This window comes from Hippocampus comes, unplaced genomic scaffold (genome assembly GCF_001891065.2).
Source record: "Hippocampus comes isolate QL1 unplaced genomic scaffold, H_comes_QL1_v1.1 scaffold169, whole genome shotgun sequence".
NCBI classification, from domain to species: domain Eukaryota; kingdom Metazoa; phylum Chordata; class Actinopteri; order Syngnathiformes; family Syngnathidae; genus Hippocampus; species Hippocampus comes.
This window is the reverse complement of record NW_017806049.1, coordinates 351,003-363,694: the sequence shown is the minus strand read 5'-3', so window position 1 is coordinate 363,694 and position 12,692 is coordinate 351,003. Positions and strand designations below refer to the sequence as shown.

General features: G+C 41.8%; 1 protein-coding gene across 1 annotated transcript in view; it reads left to right on the top strand.

The window, feature by feature from the left end:
• LOC109529562 (leucine-rich repeat and fibronectin type-III domain-containing protein 5) overlaps positions 1-12,692 on the top strand; it is a 150,303-nt gene that overhangs the window by 57,412 nt on the left and 80,199 nt on the right. The window contains exon 2 of the mRNA XM_019892980.1: positions 7,667-7,773. The gene's annotated coding sequence lies outside the window, so the exon portion shown is untranslated. The remainder of the gene's footprint in view (positions 1-7,666; positions 7,774-12,692) is intronic.

Here is a 12,692-nt window from a genome sequence, read left to right as displayed (position 1 = left end):
ATATATATATATATATATACACACACCTGTATATTTGACACAGTGAACACCTATTTTGTTCGGCAGGTGCCTGTGCGCTAAAAACAGGCGCATCTTCATTTTCGTACCATACCATGTCCAGTCTGTTTGGGACCTTGATGTGCCTGACTGGACGTGCAGGTGCACAGAGCTACCTTGCCCCCAATGCATATGATAATTCGGTCACAGAAAGTTGATTGCGCTCGTCATAAAAATGGATGCATCTCTATTTATGTGCCAGAGTAAGTCTACCTTAGCGCGTTTGTGAATTTGTTAGATGAACTATGCCTCACTGAGCTTTTTAGATGACAGGGCTTCTGCAACCCCCGGCGCATATCAGATTTTGGTAAGAAAAAGTAGAATACATTTTGGACTAATTAAAAGAAGGTCGAACATGGGGCGCAGGTGGTGGAACGCGATTTGGTAGATTTGATGGAGGTGCAGGCAAAAAAATTGGGCGCTCCTCAGACGTGTTTTTATTCATAAATATGAAGAAGCCATGCAACGCCGAAAGCTAAGAAAGGGTGCACGGAGGCAACCGTCGCTAGCAGAGGCACATCAAGGCAAATCGCTGGAGAAACGCAGCAGCGTTTTCCGTTACAACACCACAAGCTGCCAAGCTGAGTGATGCCACCTTCAGCAGCAAATGTGCACAGGCAACAACAAGGCAACTCCGCTGGCAGTAGGACAAACGCGGACGGCCGCCATACTACGCACATCCCAAGGAGATGAAAACACACTGCAGCAAATGCAACAACTACCAAGGCGAGATGAGATAAGAATGGAAACAGCAAGCTCACCTTATGCCGCACGACCACACAGTACGTCATTTCTAGGATCGCAAGCAACACCATCGCAGCCACAAGAGGGTGGAAAACAAATCTGCATTATCGACTATGAGCAGCAAACTCCACCTGTTTTTGTCCATCGCAATGGGCGACCATTTTTCCACTTTCTTGCCGCCTCCTGTGACGGACAAAAACGGGTCGATTTTATTGCTGAACTCATTTTCCACAAATGTAATATGAATCAGAATGACGTGTTTAGACAAGTGTGGCTACCCAGATCATAATATTGTAAAGAACATTTTGAGATTGGCTTCCCCTTTAAGCACCTGCCAATATCATGCACGAACCTCAGCGAGTCTTTTTCTGTTCCCGCAATGTTTAGAAAGGCTTCTCCGGAGTCTCTTACTCATGCTCCTCTTAGATGTCTGAGCTGCTTGTTATCTCTCAGGTCTCGAAAACTGGCTACCTTTAAATTCATTCTAGCATCTGATTACTTCTGACATTTAACTACCACCCAAAGCATATGAAACGAAGTGAGGGCTGGAGCTTACCTGCGAAACGGAGGTTTCATGCAATACTCTGCGGTCTCATGCAATATTTAATATACTGACAAGCATGATTTACTTGTTGGTAAAGGTCTCGGTGTGATGTTCCCGACAAAGGTGTATCATGGGCAAAGATATGTGATCCTGAGGTTGCCAAACTGGACAATTGTGAAAGCTGTCACTATCCAATAACATTTTGTCAATGTCCCAAACAGAGTCAGCCTTTCTGTCTCCTTATACAGTATATTTTTTTTGGACAGCCTTTCAATTTTACAGTTATACAATGAAGGGCTGCATTTGTGTCCATAAACTATTTAAAATACAAATGGACAGATAAACATGCATTCCCCTGGTTACTGGCCTGTTTTAATAATTCAAAAGACTGACTGCCTGCCTGCCAGTGGTTTCAATCTATGGACTCAGCCATATATCATGCAAACTAATCATATGGTACATACAGTAGTTTGTGCTTTGCAGTTTGACATCAGCAACAGTACCGTATTTTTACGCACGATAAGGCACACCCAAAAGCATTCAATCATCTCAAAAGCCGACAGTGCACCTTATAATTCGGATGCGTCTTATATATGGATCAATATTCGGATTTCTTGGACATAGTACCTAGGTGTTCTTCTCAACAATAAACTGGACTGGTCTACTAACACGGACACCCTGATTAGGAAACGACAGAGCCGACTCTTCCTACTCAGGAAACTGAGGTCTTTTGGGGTTCAGGGGTCACTCCTTAAGACTTTCTATAACTCGGTGGTGGCCTCGGCCATCCATTATGGCATTGTCTGCTGGTCAGGCAGCATCTCGGCCTGGGACACAAAGAGACTGGAGCGACTGGTCAGGAGGGTGAGTTCTGTCCTGGGCTGCTCCCTAGACACTCTGGAGGAGGTGGGCAACAGGAGGATGTGAGCTAAGCTAAAAGCTATGATGTACAGTCCCTCCCACCCCCTCCAGCCCACCCTGACAGCACTAGGTAGCTCCTTCAGCCAGAGACTGTTACACCCGCGCTGCAAGAAGGAGAGATACCGTCGCTCGTTCCTACCGACTGCTGTCAGGCTGCTGAATAAAAAATAAAATGATGTGAAAAACAATTGTAAATAGTACAGCCACCTTATCTATATCTATATTTATATTGCACTTAATTGAACGGTGTACATTTATTTTGTGAATGCAAACACTTTGTTTTTCTTCTTTCTTCTTTCTACCCACAATCTTGCTGCTGTAGACTAAATTTCCCCAGTGTGGGACAAATAAAGGATATCTTAGTTATCTTATCTTAGTATTTTAAATGTTCTGTAAAGTGCTTTGTTACAGCTGCAGCGGTTGTGAAAGCTTTATATAAATAAATCTGTATTGTCTCGTATTGTATTGTATTCCCTTTAGTGTATCTCCATCTAGTGGATGCATAATGCAGCCGCAGTCACTATTGTAGCTTCTATTTCATGCGCCTTATTATGTGGTGCACCCTATATATGAAAACAGTTTTAAAATAGCCCATTCATTGAAGGTGCCCCTTATCCTATGAAGTGCTTCATAGTGCAGAAAATACGGTAACCTTTGAGTTGTTTTGTGACTCTACATTCTGTGTGTGTACGTGTGTGTCTTTGTGGCAGTCTGGTCGGCGGTATTGCGTGAAAATGAGTGTTGATACAGTATAGATAGTGTGGTATAAAACCGACCACTGTGATTTAACCAAGCAACTAGAATTGTATCTCACAGGTGAGATATGTTGGAGTGCAGTCATGACTGTCCATCTGCTGCATCTGCCACTTCAGAGATATTTTATGTGCCCAGAACACAGTGTGAGTTTTGCTAAAATCTCAAATTTGGTAAGGAAGAAAAATCATCAGTTCTTCATGACCCTGAATATGATCATATGTAAAGTTGTTCAATGGATTAATGGACTGTACATCGTAAAGGAAGATTTTGAAGGATGTCCGTTGGCATACATGTGGTCATTTAAAATACTGAATATTATTGAAGATCAGTGGGACAAAAATAACTAAAATATCATGTATTTAATTGACTGATGGAGGCAAGACCTAAAAACAAGTGAAGGTGACATGCGTTCAAATTTGTTTAAACCCTGATGGATGATATCACAGTGACATTTTTTAGTTGGTACAGACGCCCATCCCTTTGCGAGCAAGACTATGTGCAGAGTATGTGCACGTTGCCTATGCTGAGAGCACACTAAATAATAAACCAGCTGTAACCTATGAAGCGGAATTCTGGTACGAAGGCAAATTGGACAAGCGTGCAGTGTGGTGTGAAATAAGATGCCTGATGTTATATAATAGAAGATTGTTTTCTGTTGACGGAATGGTGCCTTGTTTCTTGTGAGTGTCCTCCAAAGACTTTGTTCAAAGAAAAAAGAAAAGTTCACTTACTTTGGTATTTTACACAATCATATACAATAATATTGACGTTAGGATGCTTACATTTTCTCTCAACGACATTACTCAAAATAAGAATAAAAAAACTACTGACCAATAGAGTGAAGTGTATAATAATTTTATTAGGGACAGCTAGAATGCTTTGTTGCTGTGAAATGCAATTTGCTGTGGATGTACAAAGACAATATAAAATAATAAATAAAAACCGAAGAGTTACTCCCAAAAAAATGTTTTTGAACAAATTAGTTTTCATACTTTTTTAACATGATTTAAATAATTATTTAGAGGAAAAGAAAATGAGTTGAGCAACGAGGCTGAAACATGCTGTCGGAGTGGAAAATGGACTTCTTTGTTGTGAGATGCACATTTTCTCTGTTTGTTAAGCTTGCTTGTGTTTCCTCCTGACATTTTAACAAATAATTGCATTTGTGACAAAGTGCATCAAGCAGTGGTATCGCGATGTAATCCCTCCGTGTCTCTCCAGTCTCCAGGTATAACCACTCAAAACAAGAATAACCAGTCTTTTACATTTGTGTTGCATTTGCATTTGGTGGAAATCAGCTGGTCATGCCTCAAGAGGGCGGCCCGGTGGACGAGTGGTTTGCGCGTCAACCTCACAGTGCGGAGGTCGCGAGTTCGATCCCGGCTTCGGCCTTCCTGTGTGGAGTTTTCATGTTCTCCCCGTGCCTTCGTGGGTTTTCTGTGGTTTTCTGTGGGTACTCCGGTTTCGTCCCACATTGTGTGTGAGTGTGAGCGCGGATGGTTGTTCATCTCTGTGTGCCCTGTGATTGGCTGGCAACCGGTTCAGGGTGTCCCCCGCCTACTGCCCGAAGACAGCTGGTATAGGCTCCAGCACGCCCGCGACGTTTGTGAGGATAGAAGCGGATCAGAAAATGGATGGATGGATGAATGCCTCAAGAGTGAAACGCTCGGATTACGACATTCCTAGCAGCAGCGCTAACCCAACGTAATGGACGCCAGCTAGCGCTGCATGACTGTATTTAAGTAAAACCTCCCTCCACCGAGCCATCAAAGTTGCTGACTTAGCAGTAGTCTAAGTCCAAGTCGGTGATGTTGGCGGCTTCAAAGCCGCAGTCATTGGGGCTCAAGCGGAGGAGTGACTGCCACTGATCCCAGTCCAGACAAACACTGATCCCACGCGACAAAATAAAATTGGACGTTTTTTATGTACGTATGTTTCATGTCGTAATATGATCGCACATCACTACATAAAATGAGGAAGGTGTCACACCCATGTGTGACCTGTATCAGTGGGAGATGTGCATGCGTCGCGCGAACCCTGCTACATTTGAGCCAAAGTCACGGAAGTGTTTGTGTGTATAGGAATATTTGGCCGGCTATTGAGCATTAAATTCAACTGTTAAGTCGTCAATCCACTTCATTGCTGGCCTCACTGCATCACAGCGGGACATGAAGGGAGTTTGACCACTGGCATGCTGGACAGAACATGAAAAATACATTTTTAGCTTAGCGCTACCTAAATAGTAAATAAAAACTCCAACACTTGACTTTTCAGATTTGCGATATGTTAAAGGCGTTTAGATCTTGGAAAAAAAGCCAGAAAATTCTAATGAAAAATGCAAAGAGCTACTCAGCTTGTCGTCTAAAGTTACATGAAAACGAGAACAGTTAATGTCTTCCTCAAGTTTTCTACAGTAAATACAGCTTTCCAACATTTCAATATAATTTAAATTTCAGTCATTACGTTTATTTTAAAGTTCAACAAAAGTTTATCAACGCAGCTACTGGCCAGCAGAGAAATGAACATCTCATCAACACAGCTGTGGAAGAACGTGTCCCCTCTCTGGTTCCTTTTGTCGGTTTTCCGTCATTCTGGTGTGTCTGACATGCAGTTGCTGTCTCCACCATACTGGCTTTTTTTTTTCTTTCGTCCTTATTTCCCGATCAGTGTTACCAGCAACCATATTTCAAGTTGTTCAAACTTTCTCTGGAGCCAAATTAGCAGTGAGTTGGATGTTAGCCTGTGACCTAACCACTCCCCATTGTCAACTAGCCGGTGTTAGCCCGAAGGCAAGTCAGCTTTATTTATGTAGCGCATTTAATAAACAAGGTAAATCAATGTACTTTACACGATTGAAAGTACAATCACTGTAAGCAAATTCAAGTGATTAACAGTCATCTCTAGAGGAACTGTGAGCGAGCTGAGCTGCCACTTGTGCTTATTTACCGTTGAGAGGCTCATAATGCTGTGACTAGTACTTGTAAGTTGAGCTTTATTACAATTTTGGTAGAGTCTGCATTGACTTACCTTTGAAGTATGGACAGCAGGGGTGTCAAACTCAATTTTGGCGCAGGCCACATTTAGTTACCGTTTCATGAGGAGGGCCGTTATGACTGAAACCATATAAAGAAGTCAAGAATAACTGTTGATTCAATTATTGTAACTATCATGATTGGTTTGGTAACAAGAACATGTTGAGAAGATAAGATAACCTTTATTCGTCCCACACTGGGGAAATTTGCAGTATAGCGCTTATTTATTACATATGAGAATTTAAAATTTTGGTAGACATTTTAGAAAGGATCATGGAAATTGACATGTTTGAGCTGCTTTCGCGGACCACATAAAATGGTATGGTGGGCCAGATTTGGCCCCCGGGCCTTGATTTTGACACATGTGATGTACAGTATCTTTCACCTCCCTATTGCTCGTGCGACCACTCTGTAAGGGTGGGGCGGCCATACACAGCTTTCAAAATTCACTACTGATTGGCTGTAATCAGTGACTGTGATTGGTCACCAGTACTGATGATAATGGCGCTGTGTGCGGGACCATCCTGGAGAGGTACCTCAGCAGACATGTCTGCACACAGCACCATTATCATCAGTATCATCCTCGGCTGATTCAGAGCCAAAATAACCCAGTTTTAAATTGTTGTCTTCTTGGTTGTCAGATTAATAAAAAATTTAAAAAAACAACCAAAAAAAAAGCTGATAATTGCCACAATGTGAAATATTGGCTTCAGTAGTCATCAGGCCAATTATCGGTCAAATTAGTTGATCACAGATGTACATTTTTTTTTTTTTTTAATGCTGCATGTTTATTTTAGAATATTATTATTGGTGTTTTTAAGACACCAATTTCAAAAGGTCAGCGTGCACTTTAAATTAAGCATTAATACATCTTATGCATATTAGTAGATATCTTCCTCATTCGCGAGAGTGGGGTGGGGGGGGGCACCAAGAGTGGGGGACATATAGACTCTCTGTACTGTGTGTGGTGAAAACCAGCTTTCATGTTCTTATACCGCTCTTCTGTTTTCCAGTTCCAATGATTGTCCCAATCACTGTTGTAATCCCTGATACTCTTCCTCACTTGTTCCATTTTGACGTCTGAACTCACACCTGGCTCAGTCTCCTTATTCCTTCCCCTCATTCGCTCAAATGTTTTGACCCATCCTTCCATTCACCCTGCCGGCTCAGCTAGTATAGAAGCATTCTTTGTTGCAACGGTCTCCTCGATGCTTTGAAGGAGGAAAAAGCTGAAAGGGAAGAGCGAATATCCAGGCACCAAGCGAGGCACAGAGAGGGCAAAAAGGGACAGGAAATCCAAGCATGAAGAGAATGTAGATGCTCGGGGAACTGAGAGGTCAAATGGTGGAGGGGAAGTTGGAAGGAGGAACGTCAGGTCAATGGCAACTAGTGTTCCACTTATTGACATCCAGCATCTGCTCCATGTTTTGTGCGGGTGGGCCAGGTTTCAAGACATTTGCTCTCAACTTCCACTTGCTCTTTGGTGCACAACAGTTGCTCTTCAATTGCAAGTTAGAAGCCAAACAAGCAATCAAGCTGCTGACAACACTAGAAAACCTTTCGATATACTGCAGGCTTCTAAGTTGTCAATTTTTTTTCTTGTACTTTCTAGTAAAGAAAAACAGACACCAAGAGGTTTTCTACCAGTCACCTCTTCAATGGAAATCTGCTGTATCATGTGAATTCTGAAGCAGATTTTCACCGTTTACATCTTTCAAGGTAAGCATGTTTTTTTTTTGTTTCTTTTTTGGGTTTTTTCTGTCATTGCCACTGCTTAAGAAACAAGTTCAAACTGTTTGTCTACTTTATCATGTTGCAAAGCAATGCAAACATTTACGCAGGCAATCAAAGCGACCATAGCCGCAGCTGAAAGGGTATTTCCACTGTCTTCACTTATTCATGCTGATTATGTGTTCTGGTTGGTTTGTGATAATTCAGCTTCAGGTACTTTTGAAGAAATTGTCCCATGCACCCCAACATCTTCACGTTTGACTTTCTCGACGAAAAGCTTATGACCAGCATACTTTGAAGAAAAGCTTGGTGGTCCATTTCCCAGTAGCGTGTTTACCAGTGTCGTTTTTTTTTTGTTTTTTGTTTTTTGTTTTTTGTTTTTTTTAATGGGAAAGCAAAAAAAAAAAAACATGTATCACACACATATGCAGCCATTATACCAGATTTTATAAAAATCGTATAATCGTGTCTTTGTTTTTTTTTTTTGACTAAGAAACACTTGCATGTTCTCAATTACCATGAGAATGACCCAATTTGGCAGTTCTACCTTAGTGGGGATGTATCGCTGCTGCAACAGAATTTGACACTGAATCCGGGCTATTTAATCATCCATGGCTATGGAAAACATGCTGGCCCGCTCTTGCAATTTCAGTCAGAAAAAAAAAAAAATAGAATCCGTGGTTACGTTTGTGTTTTATTTCATTTCCCAAAAATATCTGTTGACCGTATACAACTTAGTAATTTCCCCAACAATGATGAAAATCCATAAACCTTTATATCTTCTATCTTTTCCCAAATAGAATAAATTACCTTTGTGTGCGGCTGATTTGCTCTCTCCCGTTGCTGCTCCCTCCTTTTGAAACTGTGCTTTTCTTTTTCCTCTCAAGATGGTTGTTCAAACAAACCGCAATACATCCCTCAGGGATATTGTTGACAACTGAACTCAACTTGAAAGAAGAAAGGGAAAAAAAAAACAGTGAGGGAGAACTAAGGGGAACTGGACAGTGCATCAAGAATTAAATGTTCAATCTGTAATCTTGATAGCATTTTAACCTGAAAGAAAGCGACTTCTTGAATGGAAGCAGAGAGAGAGATTCAGTCCACTTTGTGCATTCGTGGCTCAGTGAAATACCGTGTGGGTTCTTGCATCAAGCAGTATAAAATTGTGTCCGTCTGGAGCAATCGTCATACGCTTCCAGATGAACATGTTCACATAAATGTTTTGCCAGGGGTCGATTTTCAAAGCGTATTATGCCTCTTTCATCACACATCCCCTCATCTCTATAATTTCCAAAAGTATCAGTCCTATATGTCTGCAACACATTGTTAGGAAGAGCCTGGAGCAGTAGCAGTTGACATTCAACACAAAACACACTCACACACACACACACACACACACACACACACACACACACACACAGACTGCAATCCCTCTCATGCTACAACTATTAGTGTTGCCATCGTGGTGAACTGCACATGTATTATTATTGATGTTTTGCACAGGCGTGCATTGCGCTATTGCCTAACCCAGGGCGAAGCAACTGCAGCTCTCGAGGGCCGGTATCCTGGATGTTTTACATGTTTGCCTGCTCCATCACACCTGAGGCTAGATAACGATCTTGTGACCAATGGACCGATGGACCATGGAAATTAGAAGATCCATTTGTGTTTATCAACAGCATAATCCATTCTGTATTTACAGAACAGCGCAAACTTAGCAAGAGAAGTATAAGACAAAGTAATAATCATGTTTACTGTATCGTTTACTGGTAGTCTTGTGACAAATTATGACAGGGGTGTCCAAACGTTTTCGTTTGAGGGCCGCAAACAAAAAATGGAAGGATGAAAGGGCCACTTTATGAAGCACGCTAAAGTCAGTCAAGAAAGAAAGTACAGTATATATTGTTTGTGTTGCCAAGTTAATTTAATCAGCTTTCTGTTAAAGATGTTAAGCAAAATAGTTGATGATTCTTCCAAGTTGTTGGGGTGGCCAGCAGCCTTTTATCTCAGAGAATAGATCTAACTCTGCACTTAACAACAGCCGGATCCCATCTCCACATGCAGAACCCAAGAAAAGAAAAAAAAAAACACATTTACTTGAGGTAGTTTCATACCCGCTTTGGACGGGATGTGTCTCAGTCCATTTTGACCGTCCGTGACTTCCCTCTACACGACGCAAGGTCCAATGCGCCAGAGCAGAATGTGCCAATCGACGTGCAGAGCGGTAAAGGAATGGAGAACACTGGAGTAATTGAAAACAGCAGCCCCTGGACAGCGGAGGAAACACATTGCCTTTTAGGTCTGCAGGGAGGTTGCACAATACAGAAACCTGTCAAATGGGCCAAAGATGTGGCCCAGCCTGAACAGGGCCAAATCCGAATTGGACGCATGCTAAAAACTGCGAAGATAGTCAACCCTAAAGATCGGATTTGAGGAATCAGAGTCGACCAGCTCTAGGAAGAGTCCTGCTGGTTCAGAACATCCATTTACCAATGATAGAAGCCACTGTGCTCATTGCAACCTTGACAGCAGAATTTTTTTCTGCCCCCTTCTCCAGATTTGTGCCTCAAGGCAATCCTGTCACTTCCTATTCCAAACTTAGTTTGTGGTCTGACAAACACGATGACCTGTGCAACCTTAGACAGGTGTGTACCTTTTCAAATCATGTCCAATCAATGGAATTGACCACAGATGGGCTTTCAGAGCTCCTCAAAGATGATCAATGGAAACATGATGATTTGAGCTCAAGTTTGAGCTTGGGGGGAAAGACTGGGAATACTCTTAGTTTTATTTCTTCCTCTTAATAATTAATAATGTGGATTAATACATTTGCAAAAGCACATCATTATGGGGCGTTGTGTGTGGGAACCTTTTGAGGGGAAAATATATATATTTTTTCCATTTTGGAATGAGGCTGTAGCATATCAAAATTTGGAAAGAATGAAGCACTGTGACTACTTCCCGAATGCACTGCATGAGCGCAATACGTATTGGTTCACTTGGTTCATCCTTTACTGCCTGCCAGTCAAACTGTCTTGTGAACGAGCTAACAACATAGCTGAAATGGGAAGACGTCGCTTGTTGACTCTTCCTGCTTGTTTTTAGGTAATCGTCTTGCTTCAGCGGAACTGCAAAAGAGATTCTGACAGAAATGAGCAGAGATCAAACAACAGACTGTGTTTTATCTTTTGAATAAAAATAAAAAAGCGCCACACTTTATAGAGCTCCGAGTTCACGCAGAAGCTGGCACAGTTGATGAGGGTACTCAACCTGTAAACCTTCAACAGATTATGTATCTTTCTAATTGCGTTGTTACTGTTGGTTTCTGCACTCACGATTAGAACGGAGATAGCATAAAGCTTGAAAAAAAGCTAAAAATGTTGATGATGAGAAGAGTTGCTGATGGTGTAGCGTCAGGGTTTCAAACTCATTCTTGTCGCGGGACACATTTTTGTTACTGTTACACTTGGAGGGCCATTATGACCGTATGAAGAAGTCAACAATAATGGTTTATATAGCTATTGTTTAAGTTATTCTAATCAGGGGTTTGGTAACAAGAAAATGCTTGCAATATTTTTTTATTTTTTATATATGAGAATTTAAAATCGTGGTACATATTTTAGCAAGCATCATGGAAGTTGACATGTTTGATTTGCTTTCGTGGGCCACATAAAATTATGTGGCGGGCCAGATGTGGCCCCCGAGCCTTAAGTTTAACACTCGGCCGGTGTTGTAGCGGTACACTCGTCTCACTTGTGTGCGGGCAGCATGGGATCAGTTCCCGCTCGGTGACGGTGTGGATGTGGGTGTGAATGGTCGTTTTTCTCTTTATGTGCCCTGTGACTGACTAGCGACTGGTTCAGGGTGTACTCCGCCTGCTGCCTGAAGTCCGCTGGGAAAGTTCCAGCAACCCCCCTGACACCCTGATAAGCAGTGTTGAAAATGGATGGATGGATGGATGGATGGATTATTAGAACAGCACTTCAGTGCGCTCACATCAAAAGACTTGATTCAAGACCATTAATCCCAAGCCACCAAAGGCCCAATCATGATCGTGAATTATTTTGTTTCTCCGTTTATAGAGTACTCATTTGTATGTTGAGACACTTAGGGAACACTCATTTCATGAGAAATATTTGTTGGAAATTAGTTATGTATTCGTCTCTTTTGCCAAACCACTGGGCTCTGTCAAAAAATATATATATTTCAAGAAAAGGAAGCAACAAACAAGAAGGAAACAACAATTAACAATAGTTATGTGGACCCCTATTTGTAGACCTTTGGATTTAAAAACAATAGCATACCACGGCGGTACCAAAATTAGATGCGGTAGGCTTTATTTCACTGCACATGTTAAAAAAAAAAAAAAAAAAATCCATGACTGTGAGGAAGTGAAGTAAGGAATAAAAAATTGTGCCTATGTGCATAAAATAAGGCTTCATTACTATGTTTTCAGGATGGTACAGTGAAACTCCTCTAGAACGAAACCTGCATGGGCGAAAATACCCCCTTATGTGAAAAAATCTTCATGCATTAACACAATTCCCATTCTCCTGCCCCCCATACGACGAAAAACCCCCTGTTGCGTTATACGAAATCATTTTGTCTGCTCCAGCCTCGCAAAGACATTCACTACAACGAAGTCTTATCCAACAGCGACCTCTACTGCTTCGTTCGAAAAAAGGCAACAGCAACCACCACACTGGTTTACATAGTGAACGATGTTTATTTCGGTCACAGCTGCGAGTTTCCTGGGCTCAACATACTCATAGCTGCTCTGCTATTGGCTTACCGAGCATCATCCTGGCCTCCGATTGGCCAAGAGGCCACATAGACCTCACTGTCTATGTGTGTAGATACTGAAGCTAGATCCGTAGCATCCGATTAGCTGCTCAGAGTAAATTGCT